Source organism: Belonocnema kinseyi, chromosome 4, assembly GCF_010883055.1.
Source record: "Belonocnema kinseyi isolate 2016_QV_RU_SX_M_011 chromosome 4, B_treatae_v1, whole genome shotgun sequence".
NCBI lineage: Eukaryota > Metazoa > Arthropoda > Insecta > Hymenoptera > Cynipidae > Belonocnema > Belonocnema kinseyi.
In genome coordinates this window covers 85,872,578-85,879,749 of record NC_046660.1, presented here as the reverse complement: position 1 = coordinate 85,879,749, position 7,172 = coordinate 85,872,578, and the positions used below count along the sequence as shown (strand labels likewise).

Genomic DNA, 7,172 nt, shown 5'->3' with positions numbered 1-7,172 from the left:
TCCGGTTTCTGTAGGTTCTCAATTTTGATTCGCGTTTGTTTTGCTTTCTTGGGTCTCTTTTTTCTCCAACCCCGACCTAAGTTAATTTTTGAGATCAGGAGGTAATGATCAGTATTGCATTCAGGACCCCTCATGACCCTTGTATCTTGGACTAACTCTACAAGTCTTTCATCCGCAACAACAAAGTCAATTATACTGCGGCTATTTCCTGTAGACCAGGTGTACATGTGGATCATTTTATGCCTAAACCAAGTATTTGTAATAAACAGACCCCTTTCTAAGCATAGACTAACAAATTTATCTCCGTTATAGTTTGTTCTTGGATCCCCAAAATTACCTAATACTCTTTCTGTATCCTGATTTTGGATGCCCACCCAACCGTTCATGTCTCCTAGTAGAATTATTCTTTCCCCATGTTCGCAGATGTTTATTGTGTCATTTAAAGTGTCCCAGAAGGCGTCTTTCCCTTCTCTAGGATCACTATCAACCGGGGCGTATCATGCTATAATAAATAGTTTTTTTATGTAAATAGATATAGGAGACAAGACATCTGGGCCTAAAATGTTTCAAATTTAGTGCTGCATGCCTTAGTCATATTTTTAGTAAATAATGGATTTTTAACAAATAAAAAACGAATTTTCGACAAAGCAGTTAAATTTTCAACCCAAGAAATTACTTTAAAAAATCAATTTTTTAACTTAAACATTGTAGTTTATACTGAAGTTTGCAGTTGAAAAACTTATTTTTTAAACCCAAATAAATGCGATTTTATCAACAAAAGAAATTAATTTTTATCTAAAACAAATTAATTTTTAAAGAAGAATAATTCGCCAACAAAGAAGCTAAATTTATAACTAAAAAGACAATTTTTCAAGAAAAAAAAGGTCAACAAAATTGTTCAATTTTCATCTATTCAACAAAATATTTAAATTCCCAAGAAAAAAATTAAATTTGCAAACAAATATTTTAATTTTCAAACCAATAACTTTCTACCGAAAACAGAATTTCACCATTTTCAAAATCAATTTTAAAACAGCAACAATTTTTGTTAACAAAATACATAAATTTTCAACGAAAATTGGTTAAATTATCAGTTTAAAAAATCAATTTACAACTAACAATTTTTCACAAAATAGTGTAATTTCCAAAAAATAGATGAACTTTTAACCATTTCATGCAAAAAAAGAAGTTTCAACAAAAAATGCATTTCCATCCAAAGAAATGAATTCTTGATTAAAATGGATGAATTTTTAAACAAGAAAAATAATTTTCTACCAGAAAAGAAGAATTTTTGACTGAGAAAGATCAATTTCCTACAAAAAAAATCAACCAAAAAGGATACAATTAAATTTTTAGTATAAGAAAATATTTTCTCAACAAAAAAAGAATCGAATTTTCAACAAAACAGTTAAATTATCAACCAAAATAGTTATTTTAAAAACTTTTCATTTTAAAATAGTTTCATTTTCGATGGAAGAAATGAATTTTCAACTGAAAATTGTTTTTAAAAAAACACACAATTGAATTTACAATAGAATAGTTCATTTTTTAAACATACAGTTAGATTTTCATTTAAAAAATTATTTTTCAACCAAAAATGGAATGGAATGAATTCTGAGAGAAAATTTAAAAAAAATCACAATTTTTTAAAATTATTTCGTAGGTTTTCCATATTATATAATTTTAGAAAAAATAAGGATTTTAATTCTTATTAAGACTTCTTGCGCAAATTTGTCGCAACGTTTTTTGTTATGTTTATGTTGGTTTGTAAAATTTGCTTTCAAATTTTAGTAAGTTTACGAAATATTCATAAATTTTGAAACGATTAAAAAATAATTAAAACTTGCAAAAAAATCAGGAAAAATTTGAATAATTCTTAAAAATTAGAAGATTAGAATGTCTGAAAATATTAGAAAAAATAATTATTTTTCTAATAATCGTTTGAAAATTTTAAATCATTTTTATTTACAAAAACGTACTTTAAAAAAAAATCAAAAAGATTTTGAAACACATCAAACGATTTCCTAAAATTTAAAAGAAGAGTGTAGAATATTTTAAAGCAAAATGTTTCAAATTGATGAGATTAAAAAGTTTTAAAAAACGTAAATAATCCAGTAATTCAAGAATTATTTAGAAGAATGGAAGAGGTTCAAATCTAATCTTAAACTTAAATTTTTTAGAAATGTAGATTTCAAAAATTTCGAAAAAATAAACTTTAGAAGCCTTAAGGGAATTCAGAAAGATTTCAAGGAGATGAAATTATTTTTCTTAAAATTCCTGTGAAAAAATTAAAAGATTATGAGTAAATTTTTTCACATCTTGAATGCTTTTTTAAAATTTTCAGAAAAATATAGTAAATTAAAAATTTTTTTGAAATTTATTTTGTTTTAAACGTACTAGAAATATTTAAAAACTTGAAAAAATGTATCAAATTTTATCAATTATTCGTTGATATCTTCCAAACTTCTAAATGTCCTAATCATCTTTTAAAAAGAATCGAATTTTTCTAATATTTTTTTTAGGATTTTAAGAGAACAAGCCAAAAAGTTATTAACTTGACCTCATTCAAAAGACTGATCATTTGACAAAAATCTTGTAAAATCTTCCTTTGAATGTGGTGTGGATAGGAATTTTATTTAAAAATGTGTGGGATTTTCTGAACAGAAAACTGCAAGAATTTCTGAACTTTCTTATTTATTTAAGTGTATTTTAATCTGCTTTACATTTAGTGAAAAATCATATGTTGAAAAACGATAAGAGAAATATCTATTTCTTCAATTTCAACCATAATTTGAAAGGCGATTCTTCATAGTATTTTACTAACTAATGGAGATATTTTTATAATTTTATTTTTTAAATCTATTTCCTAAGGTCAAACATGGTACACAAATATCGTAAAATTTAAAAAACACCAACTATTTATAGGATTTTTAAAAATAAAAATCATTGTGTATCATATTCAAATAAATTTGGGCAATATTTATAAAAGTATTATTATTCTTAATTGAAAAAAATTAATATATAGAGAGTACAGTTTTTATTTGAAATTTCACTACGGTTTTTTGTACCATGTTTGACCCTCGGCCAGAATCAAGGAAAAATAATCTAAAAATATGTTCATTAGTTATTAAAATGCTACAAAGACTTACCCTAACGATTTTTTTTCTCTTTTTATAATCATGAGATATTTCTCCATCAAATAAATTTTGTTGCATTTATTTTACAAATATTTACAATCAAGTTCCCATTACAATTATTTTACAATTGAAATAAAATTGTAAAAGCTAAATTTTGTAATTTTGAGATAAGTATTTTAAGGCATTAAAGATTTTATAAAGATTTCATATAAAATAAAATAGGTATTATCAGTTTATAAATTTATATGTAAATAATTATTATAAGATTCTCAAGAAAATTAAAAAAAAGATTTTCGAATATATCAGATGTGCCAGAAAAGATCCTAGAAGATTTTTAAGACATTTTATTTTATAGGATTTTAAAAAATATTATGAAAATTTCTTATCTATTTAAAACGTTTTGAATTCTTCAAGATATTGGTAACTCTCTCGAGTTTTTATCAAAAATTAAAAAAATCATTCAAAATGTAGAAAAAAATTTCCTTATAATCTTCTAAATTTTCCCAAGCAATTTAAGAAACCATGTTTACTCTCCTGAAACATTTCGAGATTCTTTTAACGTTCCTAAAGTTTATCTTGCTTTTCTAAAACACTTCTAAAGTTTAAATTTTTTTTTAATCTTACCAAGTCTACTAGATACTTCCTGAATTCACTTGATTATTTACTTTTTTTAAACTTTTTAATCTTATCAAATTAAAGCATTTTGCTTTAAAATCTTGTACACTCTTCTTTTAAATTTTAGGAAATCGTTCGATGCGTTTAAAAATTTGCTTGAATTTTGTTTAAAGTACAATTTTTAAAATAAAAAATTCTTAAAAACTTTCACACGATTATTAGAAAAATAATTCTGTTTTCCTAATCTTGTCAGACCTTTCAATCTCTAATCTTTAAAAATTATTCAAATTTTTCCTGTTTTTTTTTAATTCTGCAAAATTAAAAAAAAATGCCTCCAAAGTTTTTCAGATGCTTTGAGAATATTTGAAATCTTTTGCAATATTTTGAAATGTTTAAACATAATCTTTTCAAATTAATTGTTGGAAATAAAAAATTATGTTAATTATTCCTTTAAAAATCTTTGTAATTTTTCATTATTTTCTAATCGTTTCAAAATTTTTGAATATCTCTAAAAGTTACTCAAATTTGAAAGAATTATGTTCCTTAATTTTTATAAAGTTAAGTAATATGGAAAAATTACAACGTTTTGCTTCAAAATGTTTTACGTACTTTTTAGACATTTTAGGAAATAACAAAAAATGTTTTGTAAAGTTTTTTCAATTTTCTGTTCGAATTCATTCCAAAAAAATTATTCGTTTATCGACTTTTATTTTTTCATTTTACATACGTATCTATTATATCTTATCAAAATTTAATATAAAAGTCTGAAATGTTAAGTGTATTTAAATACTACATTTTTTAATGTTTCCATATTTTTAGGAATAATTCAACAAATTTTATGTATAATTAAAATAAACTTTTTTTAAATCTCATTGTACTTTTTCCAAGTTATCTTTTTTGAATTTTCAAAATTTATGTAATTACTTATTCTGATTTGAAATAATTGAACCTCTTGCGATTAAAATCGGGAATTCTGCTTGAGAAGAAATGTGCTGAAAGTAATTTAAAAAAAAATCATGCGAATTTTAATTTTAAAGACTGATAATTGTACACAATTTCCAGGCTCAGCTTTCTTATTCTTCTACAGGAATTTTTAGGTTTTTCAGTTTTTTAAATCAGTTTATCCTACGTTTCTAAAACTCCTCTGAATTTTAAATTCTTTTTTAATTTCATCAATTCTACTCAATATTTATTGAATATATTCGATTATATGCACTTTTAAAAAATTTGTAATGTTATCGAATTAAAAAATGTTGATTTTAAAACCTTTTACACTCTTTTTCTAAATTTTAGGAAATTCTTTGATGTGTTTAAAAATCTTCTTTAATTTTCTTTTAAAGCACATTTTACAAAATAAAAAATTATTAAAAATTTTCACACGCTACATAGTAAAATAATTCTTTTTTTTTCTAATCTTGTCTGGTCTCCTAATCTTTCAAAATTATTCAAATTTTTCCTGATTTTTTTTATTTTTCAAAATTAAAAAAACATTGCCTTTAAAATTTTTCGGATACTTTGACAATTTTTGACGTATTTTTGAATTGTAACAAAATTGCACAAGAAGACCTAATAAGAATTATGTTTCTTAATTCAAGATGTGAAAAAATTGACTCATAATCTTTTAAATTTTTCACAAGGAATTTTAAGAAAAATAATTTTATCTCCTTGAAATCTTTCTAAATTCCCTTAAAGCTTCTAAAGTTTATTTTTTCGAAATTTTTGAAAATCTACATTTCTAAAAAATTTAAGTTTAAGATTAGATTTGAACGTTTTGAATGTTTGAATGTTTTGAATGTTTTTGAATGTTTTAAAAAAACATTTTCTTATACTAAAAATTTAATTGTATCATTTTTGGCTGAATTTTTTGGGTAGGAAACTGAACTTTCTCAGTCAAAAATTCTTCTTTTTTGGTACAAAATTATTTTTCTTGTTTAAAAATTCATCTATTTTAATCAAGAATTCATTTCTTTGGATGAAAATGCATTTTATGTTGAAACTTCTTTTTTTGTATGAAATGGTTAAAAGTTCATCTATTTTTTGGAAATTAAACTATTTTGCTGAAAAATTGTTGGTTGTAAATTGATTTTTTTAAACTGATAATTGAACCGTTTTTTGTTGAAAATTTATCTACTTTGTTGACAAAAATGGTTCTGTTTTAAGATTGATTTTGAAAATTCTGAAATTCTGTTTTCGGTAGAAAGTTATTGGTTTGAAAATTAAAATACTTGTTTGTAAATTTAATTTTTTTCTTGGGAATTTAAATATTTTGTTGAAACTTTGATTTTTTGGGGTTGATAATTATTTTTCAACTGAAAATTTATCTATTCAATTTTTCGTTAAAACATTATAATTTTAGTTGGAAATTAATTTCTTTCGTTGCAAATTCCATTTTTTGTCTGAAAATTTAACTAGTCCATTTTTGATCGAACACTTATTTTTTTTAGTTTAAAATTCGTTTCTATAAATGAAAATTGAAAAATTTTGTTGACCATTCTTTTTCTTGAAAAAATTTTTTTTTAGTAATAAATTTATCTTCTTTGTTGGCGAATTATTGTTCTTTAAAAATTAATTTGTTTTAGATAAAAATTATTTTCTTCTGTTGATAAAATCGCATTTATTTGGGTTTAAAAATTAATTTTTTCAACTGCAAACTTCAGTATAAACTACAATGTTTAAGTTAAAAAATTTATTTTTTAAAGTAATTTTTTGGGTTGAAAATTTAACTATTTTGTCGAAAATTTGTTTTTTATTTGTTAAAAATCCATTGTTTACTAAAAATATGGCATGCAGCACTAAATTTGAAACATTTTAGACCCAGAAGTCTTGTCTCCTATATCCATTTACATAAAGTCAATTATATTTGCTTCTTCGCAATAAGCCTAATGATTCTAAGGTAACTAGGGATTTCAAAACTCGAGGAGCAGCAAGATCGTCATTCGTGAAGTCGGGAGCGCTCGGATTCCTGCTCGTGCATTTTCGGCTTTACACGAGACTGGGCTTCGCAGCATTTAACAGAGTCGACTCACCGACACACTACGTTTGAATGTGTCGCTCCCAGATGGGAGAGTGGTGGGGGCTGAAAAATCCCACGTTCTGGAGACACTGCTTCGACCCACGGCAGTTGACCGAGCCTGACTGTATGGATACCCAAGTCATCATTATACTTAAGTTTCACGAAAATCTGAGACAAAAAACAACCTTGGGCGCTGACGAGTTAAACAGTTTTAGATTCATTATGACTCCAACAACTGACTGTATTAGGATCATTAAAAAAATTTAATTTTACCTATATTTTTTTTTGCAAAAAACTTTGAAAATAATCCCACTTTTTAATTTTTTTTGTTTTTTCGCCACCATTTTGTTCTTTTAGCATGTACGAGGTGTATTCAAAAAATAAGGTGACTTTATAGTTTTCTCAAA

The 7,172-nt window shown here is 24.2% G+C and overlaps 1 protein-coding gene across 2 annotated transcripts in view; it reads left to right on the top strand.

Moving 5' to 3' along the window:
- LOC117171257 (sodium-dependent nutrient amino acid transporter 1-like) overlaps positions 1-7,172 on the top strand; it is a 56,819-nt gene that overhangs the window by 39,741 nt on the left and 9,906 nt on the right. The window lies entirely within an intron of this gene.